Genomic DNA, 19,747 nt, shown 5'->3' with positions numbered 1-19,747 from the left:
CCGTGGGAATTTAGAAGGTTTTAAAATGAATTGTACACATGCCAGCTCCTTATGTTAGTCGCAATCCTGGCTCAGGGGTGATACCCTCCACTGGATCTTGTGGAACACATCATTTGCCTGGGAAGGGGGCATCCTACTAAGCTCTGGTGTGGAGCGTCCGGTGCTGTGTGGATTTACACAGGTTTCGGCTATCACTGCTGTGTGGAATAAGTGATAGTTTTGTGATTTGGAACTGTGCTGCTACAAGGACTGCCATTTTGGACTGCTACCTGGATGTTTCTATGCTACATTTTGCCTCGTGTTCCTGTATTTGTCTACCTGTGTGTGCTGTGATAAAAATAAACCATATTTTGGTTTCATCTGCTCGGTGTCTGAGTGATTGAAGAACTCATATCTTCACATTTGGCGGCAGCGACAGTGGGATCATTCGGACACCAACCATCGAGCACAGAAAGCACAGAGAACAGAGGATCAGACCATATGTAAGGAAACAGAAAATGCACTAAGGTGAAGTTCAGCAAGTGAGCAGGTGTCATTCCTGTGAAAGGGAAAATGTTTCCAAGGAAAGAAAATCGATGCCTCAAGACCCCTGGAGCAGAGGAGCTCAGGGATGGAGGTTCTTCAGTGTATCGGCAGGCTGGGAAGCCGGATCTGTTATTTATTGTCAGAAAAATGCAGTATATCTGGGAGTACTGGGAAGAAGCTCAGCAGATGATCAGCGGGTGGAGAGTATCCAGCATACAGGACAAGTTGTGTTACCTGGGGGATGCATTCCTGCACTGTAAAGGTGAGGCCACCTCGTGGAATCTGCTGGGGGAGCCAGAGTTTGTAGAATTTACAGAGGAAGTGATTGCTACAGTTACCCAGATGCTACAAAGAGGACAATATTCTGAGGCTGAAGGACAAGTCCAGAATAAATTGATGCCCCAGATAGAACCAGAGGAAAGGTCCAGAATGGGTCTACTGCAATCTGGGCAGACAACCGAGGAGTCTGCCATAGAATTATTTGTTACTACAAGAGAAGGGTTAAACATAGAAACATAGAATTTGACGGCAGATAAGAACCACTTGGCCCATCTAGTCTGCCCCTTTTTTTAAACATGTTACCTCAAACCATATTTGATCCTTATTTTTTTGTAAGGATATCAATATGCTTATCCCAAGCATGTTTAAATTGTACTACTGTATTTGCGTCTACCACCTCTGTTGGGAGGCTATTCCACTTATCTACTACTCTTTCTGTGAACAAATTCTATATTATTGTCAGGGGGCCCCTAACTGCCCTTGAAGAAATGAGTATGGAGGAGCTGATAGCAGAATGTCAGCTGCGAGGTATACCCGTCCAATCCTGCACGCGCAAGGAAATCATCCAGCAGATCCTTCAAGATCAGGGGGATCCTACAAAAGCATTTACCGATTATCGGGCATGGATCCTCCATTTCGGTGCACAGCTGAGTGTGTGGGAACAATTGGAGTGTCTGGAGGAGTGCTTTATTGTGGCAGAGGAAGAGGCGATTGATCTCAGGCTCCTGGACACCCCAGCATGGCGAGACCAGTGTCGCAGGGTGGCTGATGAAAGGCATCGCCTGCAACAGCTTCTCCCACAGTCTAGGAAAGAAGCTGGTCAGTGTTCTATACTGGGGGAGGTTATCCCCAAAGTGAAGGAAGTGGGGCCCGTTAGCCAGGCACCCCAGGAGGAGCTGCACTACAGCTTCCCTTTTGCTGAGATGGAAGATGAAGAGCTATTATCCTGCTGCCAGGGGATCTATGAGGACTGCGTCCAAGAAGAGATCACCGTGGGTAGAGGAGTATTCGCCAACATCCAGGCCACAAGAATACCAGTCACAGATGACGTCTTGTTTCAGGCTGCCCAGCATATTCAGCTGGGGAAGGAGGTTATCCAGGAGGAGGAGCTGTACGCAGAAGTAGCTGCAGGTGAGCAACTGGCTTTTAAGGGGATAGAGCTGATACGGCCTGTCCTGCAGCCACCAGCGGAATTGTTCCTGATGGAGGGTCCCTCCTCAGCCCTGGGCATTGAGACCAAATGCTGTACTAAATTTGCCATGCCCCTAGTTTGGGTTTGAGGGAGGAAGGACTTGACAGAGGGGCGGAAGTGCCAGGGCCAGAGCCCCGATATTGGGCTGCCGTTTGGCAGATGTTCCTTGGGCAAGAGGGGGAGGTGGAAACTGCTCCCTGCCCCATTGTGCCAGAGGCAAAAGTATTAGCACACCCTATAGGTGTGCCCGGTGTAAAAGTTTGCGATGTTCCAGAGGGGGGGGGGGGGTACCCAACATTTGAAGACGGGGAATTGCTAACTCACTTGTTAGTTAACATGCATAACTTATATTGTAATATTGCACTTGCTGGTTCTGCAAACCAGCCGCCTCTTCCAAGATGGGTTTGGTATGATGTCACTCTGTGGGACTCAGGTGGTACGTCCAAACCTCAGATTCTCTGCTCTGCATCCCACTACAGGTTGTTATTGGTTCCTGAACAACTTGGTACAGGGACTAAAATAGTAGGGAAAGGAATGTGAAGTTATCAGAGTCACTGTAAGACTGTAATTATATTTTATTAGGTGTAGTGATTAATGTACTTTTTAGTCCGTCTGTACCCTCTTGTTCTCTGCAGATGTTTCTATTCCCCATAGCTGTGTGTACCATAGTATTAGACTGTATATTGCCCAATATGATCAGACAGGAAATGTCCACAGAGGGTGATCCAATTCCCCTGCTGTTTACAGGAATGTTATGTCCACAGGGGGTAATCAGGACATAACCAAAAGACAATCTTCACAGGGGGTGATCAAGACATAATGCAATCAGACTGTGGTTGTGTCTCTATCTTCAGTTCCTTTGTGTCAATACCAGACTTAGTGGAACCGGGCACCGCAGGGGATGATCAGCATATAACGTAATCAGCTTGTGGTTGTTCCTCCTTATTGACACTCCTTTGCATATCTCTGGACTCTAGTAGACTCTTTGGAGCCTGACCCAGCAGAGGGGGCAGCAGCAGCAGATGGACAGGTGGGATATACCTGATTCTTGAATCCACCAATCCTGAACTTGGGCATGCCCACTGATAGTTCAGGTACCGTGGGAATTTAGAAGGTTTTAAAATGACTTGTACACATGCCAGCTCCTTATGTTAGTCGCAATCCTGGCTCAGGGGTGATACCCTCCACTGGATCTTGTGGAACACATCGTTTGCCCGGGAAGGGGGCATCCTACTAAGCTCTGGTGTGGAGCGTCCGGTGCTGTGTGGATTTACACAGGTTTCGGCTATCACTGCTGTGTGGAATAAGTCATAGTTTTGTGATTTGGAACTGTGCTGCTACAAGGACTGCCATTTTGGACTGCTACCTGGATGTTTCTATGTTACATTTTGCCTCGTGTTCCTGTGTTTGTCTACCTGTGTGTGCTGTGATAAAAATAAACCATATTTTGGTTTCATCTGCTCGGTGTCTGAGTGATTGAAGAACTCGTATCTTCACAAGAGGCACTCCAGGGTCTTAGTAATAAATGAGGCAGACACAGAGGTCCTTGCAACGTTTTGGTCTTTAATGACCTTTTTCAAGCTCACAAGTTACAGAAGAGAAACATACCTTTATACCTTCACCAAACACCGTGTGCATAGTCGCCCACTCACCGCCGCAGGTCCGAGTCACGATGACGTCACTAGCCAGCGACGCATATCAGCCGGTATGCCAGGACGTAGACGGGTTGCTAGGCGACCTACAGATAAACACAAGTGAAAACACTGTTTAAAAAGGGACAAAGCAAGACTACCTATACATCCTAGAAGGCAATATAACAAGATATGAACAACAGGAGAATCAATAATGAAAATGGAAATGCCTAGGATGCGGTTACCAGAGCACGACCAAACACAGTCGCGCCGAGACCAGCAGGTGCTGAAATTAACTATAAGAACGGCAGAAAGCTGCAGGCTTCATTAAGACCTGCTGGGGCCACCGTGCTGAGGCGGTGTATCCACCAAGTCTCACGCTGCAGGAGTTTGATATCACGATCACCTCCCCTTTGGGTTTTGGGAATATGATCTATCATTTTATATCACAAAGTGGCTAGACCATGTTTGAATTCTCGGAAATGCCGAGGGACAGGTTGTTCTTGTGGCAAAATCCTACCTTCCAGGGCTTTCCTAATGTGTGAACGGTGTACCGCCATGCGTTCTTTAAACTGGCAGGACGTTTTGCCCACATAGAAGAGACCGCACGGACAGCGTATAATGTATATGACGTGCGTAGTACTACAAGTCATCACATGACGCAGGGGAATGCGGGCCCCCGTGTGTGGGTGATAAAAGCTGTCACCAGTTTCCAAGAAGCTGCAGGTGGTGCATTGCACACACCTGTAGCAACCGGGTTTGCGGAACCAAAAAATTACTGGAGACAGGTAATTTTTGTTGGGAGACATCATTATGAACCAGGATGTCCTTCAGGTTCCGTGCTCTCTGGAAACTGGGCATGATTGAAGTATGAGAGAACATTTTTAAATCGGGGTCATTCGCTATCATAGGCCATAATTTACGGGCAGTCTTAGTGACTATGTCACTTGAAGAGTTGAATTTCTGGACAAAAGGGATCTTATTCCCGAGAGGGGTGGCATCTTTAATTAGTAAGGTTTGCTCACGTGGGATGCCCAAGGCCCTGGCCTTTGCTTTCTGTAACTCCTTCCATTTGTACCCTCTTTGTAGAAATTTTAAGCACATTAAGTCAATTTCAGATTCTGCTTCTGTCAGGGCGCCACAGATACGGCGTACCCTAAGAAATTGGGAGAAGGGTAATCCTCGTTTCGAGGATGCTGGGTGTGCACTGCTAGCATGAAGCAGTGTGTTCCTATCAGTGGGTTTTTTATAGAGGCCCGTGGTAATCAGCCCTTCGTTAAGTCTAATTTGAATGTCAAGAAAATGAACATTGGTAAAGCTGATGTCATACTTGAATTTGATGGTGCTATCCATCAAATTGATGGATTCCATCAAATTGGAGAATTCCAACTGGGTCCCCGCAAAACCAGCAGCAGGTCGTCTATGTAGCGGCCTAATAGCAGAATATTGTTAGCTATCGCGGGGTTACTGTAAAACACATCGTACTCAAATTCAAACATAAAACTGTTTGCGAACGCAGGGGCTACGCAAGAACCCATCGCGCAGCCCCTGCGTTGCAGGTACCAGTTGCCGTCAAACAGAAAATAATTACGTTGCAAGTTGAGGGCCAACAGCAAACAAAAGAAATTAATGTCAGGGCCATTGTAGCAGGAACTGTTCAATAGAAGTCTTTTAACAGGTTCAACCTGGGGAGTGATAGAAATCTACCACAAGGTGGCGCTGCTTTACCACAAAGTACAATTTTATACCATATTTTTGTGATATCACTTAGTTTTATTAAAAAAACATAATAAACAATTCATATGCATATACAATCAATACACTCAAATGGACAAACAAGACATACAACACTAAACATATATTGAGCAGAGCGATATATAGGAATGAGGCTTTATATATTTCGAGGCATTTGAATCATGGCAAGATAGTTACCAGTCCCGTTCAGCAGTTTGTAGCATATTTGATCCTACTTTGGATCATGGAGATCCCAGTCACTTTCCCTATATCCGAGCAGTCCTTTTTAGGATAATATAGTTAGACCAGCTCCAGGCGACAAGTGTTCTTGTGGTTAGGGCTCCTTTATGAATGTGCAGTCAGATCTGCTCACCCGACTTTTATTGGTGTAACACACGTTGGTGAATGCAGCGTAACGGGATCCTGGCACCGGGCTGTATCGGGCTTCCAATACGCGGTTCTCCACCTTGTATGTATTCGGCGGCTTCCTCAGCTGGAGCTCCAGCTGAGGAAGCCGCCGAACACATACAAGGCGGAGAAACGCGTATTGGAAGCCCGATACAGCCCGGTGCCAGGATCCCGTTACGCTGCATTCACCAACGTGTGTTACACCAATAAAAGTCGGGTGAGCAGATCTGACTGCACATTCATAAAGGAGCCCTAACCACAAGAACACTTGTCGCCTGGAGCTGGTCTAACTATATTATCCTAAAAAGGACTGCTCGGATATAGGGAAAGTGACTGGGATCTCCATGATCCAAAGTAGGATCAAATATGCTACAAACTGCTGAACGGGACTGGTAACTATCTTGCCATGATTCAAATGCCTCGAAATATATAAAGCCTCATTCCTATATATCGCTCTGCTCAATATATGTTTAGTGTTGTATGTCTTGTTTGTCCATTTAAGTGTATTGATTGTATATGCATATGAATTGTTTATTATGTTTTTTTAATAAAACTAAGTGATATCACAAAAATATGGTATAAAATTGTACTTTGTGGTAAAGCAGCGCCACCTTGTGGTAGATTTCTATCACTCCCCAGGTTGTTCAAATTCACAAAGGTTCACAATACCTTTGATAGGAGGCTGCAGTTTTACCCAAAGTTAAAAGGATTATTGCCATTATTGATCACCTGATACCCATCTATACTAATTGATCGCCCTAATCTAACCAGCGCTTTTGGGTGGCTTATGGTCACTACCCCCCTTCTTTTAACAGATTCAATCCCCGCAGCATGCGGGATGTTCGTGTACAGACTAACTACATCCATTGTACACAAGGAGCAGTTAGTCGGTAAAGTGGAGAGATCTTGCAGTTTAAGGATGACAGCAGTCGAATCACGTAAGTATGTTCTCTGTGCCTGGATGGTTGGCTGCAGATAAAAGTCAAGGAACTTGGAGACTTTGTAATACACCGAGTCTCTGACCGCAATAATCGGCCTCCCGTGGGGATTGGACATGCTCTTATAAAGTTTGGGAAGGGAATAAAGGACAGGGGCAACAGGGTTTTCTTGAAAGAGAGCTTTAGCTGTACTGGAGAGTAATAAGCCATCAGAGACAGCTTGGTCGAGAATGGTTTTCAGCTCTCTATTGTAGCTTTCAGTAGGATCAGTCGACAGTGATGTGTAGACATCTGGGTCATGTAATTGATGATACAGCTCATCTTTGTATTGTTGTAGGTCCTGAATAACAATGCCCCCTCCTTTATCTGCCGAACGGATAACTATGGAGGGATCCTGACCCAAGTTTTTGAGGCAAGTCAGTTCATCTTGAGAGAGATTGGGCATTTTCTTCACAGAGTGTGCTACCTCGCTCGAGACCAGATAGTCCAAGGCTTTGGTAAAGCTTTTAAGGGTGGTGTTGTTAGTAACCAGATCAAAAGTTGATTTGGTGCGGATGGGACAGGCGGGGGCCAACGATTGAGACAGATTAGTGTCCGTTTTGTGATAAAATTCACGAAGCCGAAGTTTCCGATTAAAGCGGTACGATTCTATTTTCCATTGGAAATCGTTGAACTTCGAGGACGGAACAAAGGTAAGGCCTTTGCTTAGGACAGCCATTTCTTTGTCTGTCAAAGGGCGATTGGAGAGATTAAAAATTATTTGTTCTTCCTCCCGTCGGCCTTCTTTTTTGTAGTGCCGGATCCACTGGCCTCCCCGTCTGGTATGGGATCTCCTTGTACGACCCGCTGGTGGCGGGTCTTCAACCCTAAAGGGGGTCTCCTGTTGACAGAGGTGTCGTCTGGGTCACTCTGTGTGGAAAAACCACCGCTGGACGTGTGAGTTTCACCCCACCTCTAATTGCTCCTTGGTCTCCTGTAGTTGAGTCTCTTATCAGAGGTCTTTCTTTCAGACGGAATATTCAAGGCCCATGCATATACTCTGCATTCCGCGTAGTCCTTTTAGACTATTTCAAGTTTGTTGCGTTTAAATTTGATCAGGTCCCTCCGATAATTGTCAATTTGCGTGTTAAGTTTAATCATCCAATCAGTCTCGGTGTCGGCTTTAAGAGTGTCGATATGGCTGATTTCGAAGGCAGCAATCTTTTCTTTAGCAGCAGTTAGCTCTTTGGTGGCTTCAGTGATGACCAGTAGAAATAAATCTAGACTGCATTTATTTAAAATCGCCACCCATTTGCGACAGAATTAAGGGCTGTATTTGCCAATAGTGGGGATGTTATGGATTCGGAACCCTCTAGGTATTTGACCAGCCTGATGATAATCAGAGAGGGTGACTCCGTGTAAGTAGAAGTCGATTTCTCTTTTTCGGAGTCTAAGCAGCTTGGTGTAGATGGTCTCGTTAGATTCCAGTTGAGATCAGGTTGTCCTTGAACAAGATGTTTGCTTTATCAGCGTCCGAGTAGGTCAGCGTCTCACATGGAGGAAGGGAGATGTTTCTGAAACCACTGGTCTCTTGCATCCTGTGTCTGCCTCATTTATTACTAAGACCCTGAAGTGCCTCTGTCTTCACCTTGCTATATATATATATATATATATATATATATATATATATATATATATATATATATATATATATATATATATATATATATATAGTTTAAAACAAGATTTTAGAGGCAACTTCATTATCTGTAAAGAAAAAATCCCTTTCAACTTCAAACATAAAACAATTGGGGAACATCGGGGCTACGAAAGAACCCATCACACACAGCCCTGGCATTGTAAATATAATTTTTTTTTAAAAAATAAATTAATTGTACATCAGGGTTAAAGACAGTAATTCAAGAAAAAAGATAAAATCCAGACCAGTATATAATAGATTGTAACAGTCTCCTTGCAGCCTCTACCGCCACCAACTGTGGGATATTCATGTAGAGCTTGACAAGGTTATGGCTTTGATCCGGAATCATATATAAACACAGGGCTTTGTGGGTGGCACTCACGGTCCTCTTATAGGGGCAGATGTGTTAAGCCTTAACAAGAGATAAATGCAAGGGTGATAAGGAGAGATAAACGTCCAGCCAATCAGCTTCTTACTGACTTTTTTTCAAACACAGGCTGTAACATGGCAGTTAGCAGGTGATTGGCTGGGCGTTTATCTCTCCTTATCACCCTTGCATTTATCTCTTGTTAAAGCTTAATACATCTGCCCCAATGAGTGATAAATGCCAAACAGCCAAGTTCGTTTCAACATTTCGAGTTTAAGTGTGTTCAGTAACAACCTTGTTGCTGGCACAAGATATTTATGGGTGCTGAAATCACCTTGTGCTCCATTACAGGGAGGAGTGTGTGCCTGGATTTCTACACGCATATGTATGAGTGGTCTGGACCACCCTTACCCATACATGCACCTTCACCATCATTCGATGGTCGGCAACCATCGAAATATGGGGGAGGTTCCCACTGGCATGCGAATGGATGTTTATGTAAAACATTCATTCGCATGCTGGGTTAATAAACCCACGTTCGAAGGAGGGTGGGCATACCACATTCGCAGGGCAAGTTCTGGTTGACTCGCAAGGGTACAAATTTGCACCTGAGCGAGTCAACTAGAATAAGGGCCACAATGCTTCAACAGTGATTGACCAACCCTATGCCTTTACACCACCAGCCCTTGATGGTAAAATCTACTACATAAATTGATAATGTGTAGGGTCTCTTTCATAGTCCTATTATATCTCATGTTCTATCCAGTGTGGATAACCACACTTTTATTTCCATTGTTCACTGTGATGTATAATCACCATGACCGTCCAGGGTTCTTCAGAGATTGCTTACATGGAACACTTAAATTTTAACCTCACAGCATGTGGATGAGTGCAAATTGGTTGTTAAAGGCACTTGATCTACAGTAGATTTTCTACATTGGTTATAACATGTGAACTTTGGCCATTTCAATGGAACTCTGATAAAATGTATTTCTTTCTACATGAAGCCAGGGATTTCTTAGTCATTAAATTCAAGTATGCAAGAGGAGGGTGGGGGTGGAGGTGCACTATGAAATCATTACTTCTCATTCTATCTATCTATCTATCTATCTATCTATCTATCTATCTATCTATCTATCTATCTATCTATCTATCTATCTATCTAAAATGATAGAAGAAGTACAAGGGTAGTAAATTTGAAAAACAAAGTTTACTAGTAATAAATACCGTACTTGTTTCCTAGAACGGCACCCACTAAGCAATTTGCTTAGTGGGCTATTCTGCGTAGTGAAATTGCATCGCATGGGCCATTTTAGGGCCATGGGATGTGCGATGCGATGCAATTTTCCTATGTAATTTATTCACTGCTCTCTCAGCCATCGCATAAGCCGCAAAATCGCATGCGATCGCATGTCATTTTATAGGGTGTTTGATGCCATGACATTAGGCATGCAATCATATGATTGTATGTCCCCAAATATAGGTTTAACGCACCCACCAAATAAACCAAAGCGTGGCGAGTGTAGCGAGCCCCGCGAGGGGCGGCGGAATGCCTCCTCCGACTTTTTCATTACCCCACTATCCACGTTGGCGTGGAGTTAATTTTATATAGTGTGGCGAGCGGCCACATAATACATGTAAAGTAATCCGCTGCGCTCGCCACACTTTGGCTTCGGTGGCTTGCTGAGCTCGCCACACTATATAAAATCAACTCCACGCTGACGTAGATAGTGGGGTAATGAAAAAGTCGGATGACACGTTCGGCCACCGCTCGCCACGCTTCGGGGTGGCGTGGATAGTGGGGGGGTGTGTTACATCTATTTTTGGGACATACAATCATATTATTGTATACCTAAAGGCATCACACACCCTATATAATCGCATGCGATCACATGCGATTTTGTGGGACATGAGATGCTATGCGGTGTGGTATTGTGGTGTAAAAAAAAATTACAAGAAAAAATCGCAATGCATCGCATGCCGTTATAATGGCCAATGCGATGCGATTTCCCTACGGTGCCGTACGTAGCAAATCTGGGTGCCGTGCTAGGAAACAAGTATCATAAATTCTTACATACACAGGGGTTTAAAATTGTAGTCTCAGCAATAATCACCACAGCAGTTTATACAGCGGATTCCAGGTGGCCAAACATGTAAGTACAGATGGGTCTGTTCCCATCCTTGCAGGGGATGGCGCTGGCGTCGCCAGCCGCCATCCCCCGCCAGCGCCATGGCGATCGTGAGAAGGGGACGCGCGCGCACGAGAGGCGCGCGCGCCCCCTTCCGACGGCGCTTCCAAACGTTTCCCCGGGTCCCCGCCGGCTTGCCGGCGGTAACCCCGGGTCCCCGCCGCCTGCCCGCACCCCCCCTAACCCCCCCCTAACCCCGTCCGTCTCCCTGAGGCGGAGACGGACAGGGTTTCCGCCACGCTAGCGACGGAGACTGAGACGCGCGTGCGTCTCACGCGCACGCGCGTCTCAGTCTCCTCGCTGGCGAGGCTGCTGGCGGGTCGCCAGCGCGTACGTTCTGGCGACCCGCCAGCAAGGATGTGCATAGGCAGCTTCACACTGAGGTGCAGGCACCTCACCTCACTTGGTAAACAAGCTGATAAAGTCCTTAGTGATAAAATGTGTTGAGGTGTGGTTTCCAGTGGTGACGCTGAGAGCTGTCTTTTGATTCGTCCAGCCCCAGGAGCTGCCTGCACCTGGAGTGGGAAGCCACTTATACTTACATGTCTGGCCGCCTTCAATCCACTATATGAACTGCTTTGGTTATTATTGCTGAACCTACAATTTTAAACCCCTGTGTATGTGAGCTTTTATTACTAGTAAACTTTGTTTTGCAAATTTACTCACTGTGCGCTTCTCCTATCTTTTCCTATGTGACTTTCTCTATTGGCTTGGATAAGCCAACAGTGGAGCAAAGGTGCCCATACACGTTGCGATAACAGCGTGCAATACAACGCTTTATCGGGCGGAATGCATCACAATGCATGCATTTTGCATGTGATTTGCATGCAATGCGATCCACGGATAGTACAAAAAGTATGTGCAGCTTTTGTACTTTTTGTACTGTGTGATGTGATGCCTGCGGGAGCGTGCATCGCATTGCAGGCTTTTTATTGCAACGTGTATGGGGGCCTTAAGAGCTGCACAACACTATAAAAAGACTGGACAATCAATTTAACCCTTGTGGGACCATGCGCATTTGGACTATTTGTAGGACCTGCCCACCAATATTAGAGTCACCTCTGTCGAGCAGGTCTCTAGCATTCTGGCGTTCACATCTGAGGCTTATGGTATCCCCAAACCCGTCCCACCATAAATAAATAAAAAATTGCGTCACATAAATAAACTATAGCAGTGAAGTTTTACAAAGTATATGGGGTTATAGTCAAAGTGCATAAATGCAAATAGTGTTAAAGGTTTTACAAATGTAAAACAAAATGCATAGATAATATATATAAAAAGAACATGGTAACAATGTGAATATGTGTTTACTGATGTTCTGAATTGGACAATGTACAAATTTTCACCCTTGGAAAACTGACACTATTTAAGTACAAGTCACTTCTAGCGGAGAGGTGCTAATCTAGACAAGCAATATCAGACTTCAAGTGTGTAGTTAAACTCACTGGGAGAAATACTGTATACAGTACTAATATGTGTATTCTACTTCACTTGTGATGTTGCTATTGCAACCAATAAGAATCTGCTTTTTATTTAGCATCCTCTAGTAGACAAGATCTGATTGGTTGCCCATAGCAACATCACAGGTGATGCAGAATTCACATCTTAGTAAATTTCCCCCAAACTGTATTATATGCTATTAAATAAAAGAGGCACTAGACTTTACACCCTAGCTGCTTGCAATATTGATGTTGTAATTAACTAATGTTGAGATTTATAGTTATATACAAGAGAGGGTGATGTAGTTGCACTATGGAACCATTGCTCCTGACAGTATTTAAATATAATAAAAAGTTATATTTGTTATCATATAAGAGGTTATTTACAAAAATATGAACCTGCCCACCAACGTTGAGGTCAACTCTGTCGAGCACATCCTTAATAGTCTGGGGTTCATTTCAAGGCTGCAAGGCACCTCCAAACCAAACCCCAAACCCCCCGGGGGGGGGGGGGGGGATTTGGCTTGGCTGGAAGTGTCCTGTGGCCCGAATGTGTCAGGGACCTATCATTACAAACAGCTAGGGTGTGCAGTCTAGAGGCCATTTTCCATTAGTTACAAATAATTGTAAATAGAAATTAAAAATACAGCAGGAAAAAATAGAAATAAATCACCCCCTCCACAAATCCAAAACTAACTTTGGGCCTCTATACCTATACCTAGTCCAGTCTTGTTGTTGCCGAATTGCGTATGCACAGATACATGCATCCCAACCGCACTACTCTCCACTGGGATGCACACACCTGCGGGTTTCCCACAAGTTTCTTCCACACAAATGTGGAAACCTGATACACGCATGCCTAACTAGATGCATCGGTAGCAAGATTGCTTAAGCGGAGAGAAACACTATGATGCTAGAACAGGGAGACGCGCAATGTATAGTGCCCCTGCAGAAACCATCCACAAACTGATCAGGCCAGTTTTGGAATCCATAAGAAAGTGGGACCACCCCTAAGGACACACTGAGATTTGAATACGGATGTACAGTAATTGTCAGAAAATAGATAAATAAAGTTGATTTTTTTTCTTTACAGGTGGCCTTAAAGCCCCAGCAAGCATGCCCCGACTTAATGCACTTGTCAGACAATATAGAGCTCTGGTGGCTCAAATCATGGTAAATGCCATGCTCTGACTAATCAGCAGATTACCCTAGTTTATCAGTTGTCCTAACAGCAGTCTGGTGCTGATTATTGGAAAATCGTGTTTTCCCCCTATTTTGTAATTACTGCATAGACCCAGATCAATTAAAATACATCTGGTTAATCCGAGTATCTACTATTAAAGGCTAGATTGTTACAGACATGAGAGAGGCATTTTTTTCACAAATCAAAAGCCAACCAGTAAATCTCTATTTCCCTGTGGTGGTTGATCAGATGAGCCAGGGTATTTAAACTGGGAGGGACAGAAGTAGAATTTGTCCCTATGAACAAGGCTGTTTTGCAAATATGAGTAAAATGTGTTCCATAAAGTTTTTGATAAAAAAATTCTAAACATTTCAATTTGTCAAATAGGAAAAATAATTATATCTGCAAATTAGCTTCTTAAATGTATTACAAGGAATATGCATTAGGCTTTGATCAGAAAAATGACTGCTACATGCTGTACATACAATCACCTTAATTTTGCATAGTTTTTGGAGTAGTCCGTAAACCGTAAAGACAGTGGAATTGAATTTTAATTGTTTTTCTCATATTTTTGTGTTTTTGTTGAGTTGCCCCTGAATCATAACTCTTGATATATCTTGTTGATGATAACGACCTCAGGCTATCTATCACTTTAGATTGTTTTGTTAACAGTGAATATAAGAGTATTAATTCTCAAAGTTCCACTGTTGTACCATAATATGCTTAAGAATGCACAATAGAAACTCAGACCATGGAATTAATTGGATTTATATTTCTAGCATACATACAATTACCTAGAGGTATATTCAAAACAACTCAAGCATAAAACGACAGGGATTGAAACTCAGTTTCTAGTGTGTTCTAGTGCGTTATTTTACAAGGAGTTATGCAGTTCAATAAGGTCATAAATACATTTTAAAGCAAATTAGCAATTTTTCAAAACACACAGAGTCATTTTTATGTTGTTTATGTCGCTGTAATGCTGATATTTAACATTCAGGGTCAGTTTCAAATATAATATTAATGACTCTTAGGGGCATATTCATCATCACTTAATTTCTACAAAAGTTGTTTCACTCAAGCTTCTAAAACAGACAAGTGGTGGCATTAAGTTGCGTGTACAAACGGTGCGATTTTTGCTGGTTGCCGATTTTGACTTAGCAATTTTGCTGAGATGCACTTTGTTCACAATGATAATCTGTGATCTAGTCAAAATTGACTTCCCTGCACAGTCTATTTTGCTAGGGGATTCTGACTTGAATCTTTGCTTGAAGATTCTGATTCTGAATGGCCGCACATCGGGATCATCTGCATGTTTAAAACCATGCAAATTTGGCTAGACTTGTAGGTTAATTTGACTATCTAGTCAAAATCGCACCCTGTATACACACCTTTACCTATAACAACCAATCAGATTCTGTCTATTATTTTCTAGAATACGATAGATTCTAGCTATACTTTACTGAGTGACAGCCACAAGCTACATAACCACTTTTCATTTCTAGAAGCATTAGTAATTCTACCCCTCTTCCATCACTGGCATGTAATTTACTATACAACTCAAAAAGAATCAAGATTTAAAGTTAAACTAGATTAGACCCTGCATATTATTAACTACTTAAGTCAAATAGTAGACAAAACATAATTCCCTCTAATGTGAATGACTTTAAGAAACATAATTCCCTCTAATGTGAATGACTTTAAGTGCTTGCATCATTTTTTGGTCTACACACTGGGGGAAATTTACTAATATGAATTCGTAGAAAAAAAATCGTATTTTCCTAGGAAAATACAAATTTTTTGGGTGTATTCGTCTTTTTGGCATTTACTATGCCAAAAATACAAATATTGGTATTCATATTGAAGGGACATTCGTATTTGTATTTACAAATACGAATGCATACGCCATAGATAGAATACGACAGGAATCACCATTCAAAAGAATGGTGGTTCCTGATTTACTAAGCAGCCATATTGAAAATATGGCTGCTAATTGGCGTGATACGGCCACGAATATACGGCAGGAAAATTCACTTTATTTTCCTGTCGTTTTTGGCTTTAGCCTGCAGGAATCAGTTAGATCAGTGCAGGCTTTAGTGTAAAAATATATATAAAATTAAATAAATAAATGAAAAAAATCAGAATGGGGTCCCCCCCACAGCTGAAACCAGCACCAGGCTAAAAGAGCCGGGGCCAAAAATAAAAAATCCGGAAACCCGACAAATAGGGGTTAGCGTAGCAGCGCTGTCAGAATCAGCGTAGTGCTGCATAGATAGCATAGTCAGTCAGAAGTAGCGTAGTGTTCCCACTCCCTGTCAGATTCATTCAGAGGTGAAGGAGAAGTGACTGCGTAATGCCTGAAGAACACAATGCTCACCTTGCCACAGACAGAGGAGGAGGCAGTGGTGTTCTTCCAGCAGCACCATTTGCTGCCAGTGACACAAACTTGTGTTAATGGCCACCCAAGGAGCTTAAGTATAAAGGAGCGCAAGTGGCGTTGCCATATCAAAACATGTCAGAAGAAGGTGAGCCTCCGTGTGGCACATTAATTTCCGGGGTACTTGTGGAGTATCACGGCTCCCATCATATGGCATCGTATGCCATATGTAGTGGCATACGATGGCATACGATGGTATACGATGCAATGCGATTTTTACTGATTTTTGAGCATTTTTGGTCAAAAATCGTATGCGATCGCATCGAATGCCATACGATGCCATACGATGCGATGCGATGGCATACGTTTTTAATCTTAAATGCATCTAAATGCATTAAAATTAGTATGAAACATGTTAATTGGCCCCCAAATGTCATTTTTCACTGTGTACCACCCCCAATATCAACGCCAACCCGAAGCGTGGCGAGCGCAGCAGTACGCGTCCTACGACCTTTTCATACCCCCACTATCCACGTCGGTGTGGAGTTGAGAATAAAAAGTGTGGCGAGCGCAGCGAGCCACCAAGCCCGAAGCGTGGCGAGCGGACGCGGATACCTGTCAAGCCCGCGAGGGGACGCATATAGCTGTGAAGGTATCCGCGTCCCCTCGCGGGGCACGCTGCGCTCGCCACGCTTCGGGCTCGGTGGCTCGCTGCGCTCGCCACACTTTCTATTTTCAACTCCACGCCGACGTGGATAGTGGGGGTATGAAAAGGTCGTAGGACGCGTACCGCCGCCCCTCGCGGGCTCGCTGCGCTGGCCACGCTTCGGGTTGACGTTGATAGTGGGGGTGGTACACTATGAAAAATGGCATTTGGGGGCATTTCACAAGTTTACTACACATTTCAATGCATTTTGATGCATTTCAGTGCAAAATCGGGTGCGATCGCATGCGATTTGATCGTATGTGATGCGATTTTTTAGCATACGATCAGCATACGATCAAGGTCGTGGGAGTACCGTTTCCGGGTTGCCGTTTACCTTTCCTGGCGCTGATACGCTTCATTTATTCATGGGCGGAGGAGCTCACAACTATCAGTTTTTGTGAGCGACAACTCAAGTTGTCAAATAAAACCATGGTGCTTTATAACAACCTGATGCAGGACGCCTGCACCGTGGACCTAATGGCACATCCCCAACGCGGGTGGTCGGACCAGGGAAAGTCGTGGAAGTCGATAAGAGCCTCTTTGTGCAGAGGAAAAGTCACATGGGACAGATGCTGCCTCAACAGTGGCTATTCTGAGGCATTTAACGAGATACCAATGAGTGCTTTGTTACACCAGTACAAAGACATGATGCCAGTACCCTGATGGCCGCCATCAATCAATTCATTGAAACCGGGGACGACTATCTACTCTGATTGCTGGAGTGCCTATAATACCGAGCAGATGGAGCAGGCACCATGCTCGGGTGAACCACAGGTTTAACTTCGTTGATCCAGAGACTGGTGTTCATATACAGAACATTGAGCGACTTTGGGGATCCTGTAAATGGTGCAACAAGCCTTAAAGAGGCACCGGGTGCCAGAATCTGGATTCCTACATACAGGAGTTTATATGGTCAAAAACTCTGGGTGCAGAAAATTCTTTTCAGCTTATTACTTACAGTATGCACTTTCACTTCAGCCAAAGGCTGATGCAAAAGAATGACTCTTATTATTTTCTTTTATCTTGATTAATTGTTTTTATAGTAATCATTTGATTATTTCATCTTAATTATTAAATAAAATTAAGTTAACAGTTAACACGTGTCGACATTACTGCGAACCCCGCGAGGGGTTTTCATACCCCCACTATCCACGTTGGTGTGGATTTGATTTCATAAAGTGTGTCGAGCGCACACGGATTACTTTACATGTATTCCGTGTCCCCTCGCGGGGCTCGCTGCGCTCGCCACTCTTCAGGCTCAGTGGCTTGCGCACTCGCCACACTTTATAGAATCAACTCCACGCTGACATGGATAGTGGTGGTATGAAAAGGTCGGGAGGATGCATTCTGATTGTCTTCCCGACATAACAGAGTCCGCAAGGGCGTTTCAAAAGATAAACAACAAAAGTGCTAGTGCATGTAAGCACTAATGATAAATGTTAAATTTAAACCCCTGAGTGCGGATGGAGGGAGACTTTGGTGGTGGTCATGGCATTACAAGTGGTACAGCCCGTGCACCTATAGCAGCCGCCAGGTTTTTTACGTGTACCAGTCGATAATTGATTGGATAGATCAGTTCTGACAACCCAGTCACACAAATTGCGTCCTTGTATATAGCATGACATCAGGTGTGTCTTTTTCAATTTAGAAATATCCTTGTCATTTTGAAAATCTATAGGAGAACACTAGGTATGTAAGAGGGAATTAACATCACTGTAGGTAATAACACAATTATGACACCACACTCTTCTTAGAGTTAATTACAATAATACTCGGACTAATTACCCGAGAGGAAAGCAGGAATCATCCAAGTAACCACACAGTCTTATACTAACTTTATTAAAGGAATTATTCAATAGCATAAGATCACACGCAGTACCCATTCACAAATCCCAAGGACATTGTCCTTTTCTGAACCAATATTAATTTAAGGGAATTCCCCAAATGCCTGCAATTGCAAGCGATTAAAAGCTGCACTAACAGGCTATATTAACACAAGCAAATAATACCTAATCTCAATATCAAATGTTAGAAATAATTTAGTTTGACGCATAAACGTATTTGCACTATATATATAGTGTTAAATTAAAATGACATCAATATCCATCATACTGCTCTCTGACTCCAAAGAATTGACAATATGTCATCCAATAATATCGTCCATCAGTCACTATTCAGAAGCATAGGCCAATCAGAGACCCAACTACATTCAAATTCAGAGACCAGAGCGTCTTACTGGCTCCCTGAACCAACTCCCACTTAAGGACTTACCCTTCAAATATAGCCAATGGTGGGCGCACCGGATACTTAGCCTTGAAAAAGCTTAAGAGCGCGAAATGCGCATCGGCATGTTAGCTCTGTAAATCGCTGTGTTATTTACCTGTGTGTGTTATATAATATGTCCTTCAGTTAGTAGTCCTTGAATTAGCATCAGAGGCTCAGACGCTGTATGTAAGAAGCGCGAGTATACGCGCTGTCACACGCTGCTAATAAGGGAATTAATCCCTAGGCTGCGTGTATTTAATAACCGGAGCTCCTACCATAGAGCTCCAGCACCAGCGCTGTCTGTGAGAAGCGCGATTACACGCGCTGTCACACGCTGCACAGGCTTTGGGTATACAGTACCTAGAGCTCCGACTTTTGGGCTCCGGAACCAGCGCTGTCTGTGAGAAGCGTGATTACATGCGCTGTCACACGCTGCACAGGCTGCGGGTATACAGTACCTAGAGCTCCGACTTTTGGGCTCCGGTACCAGCGCTGTCTGTGAGAAGCGCGATTACTCGCTCTGCTAAGAAGGGATTCAATCCCCAGGCTGTGTGTATACAGTAACTGAAGCTCTGACTATAGGGCTTTGTTACGAGCATACAGCACATCCTTACAGTCTAAATTCATTGTGCGGCCAGCATCATTTGAGTATATAGATACTCCCTGTAACATACCCGGTTTATGCAGGAAACATAAGTGTGTGTGCAATTACTAATTGCACCATATCAGGAATAAATATATTTTCTCAACACGATATGTTACAATGCATTTATTAGATTATGCGGCCAGCACTGACTAATTCAGATGTTACATAGTTACATAGTAGGTAAGGCTGA

The sequence above is a fragment of the Crinia signifera genome, chromosome 2 (assembly GCF_055691185.1).
Source record: "Crinia signifera chromosome 2, ASM5569118v1, whole genome shotgun sequence".
Classification (NCBI taxonomy): Eukaryota; Metazoa; Chordata; class Amphibia; order Anura; family Myobatrachidae; genus Crinia; species Crinia signifera.
Note: the sequence above shows the minus strand (reverse complement) of the source record.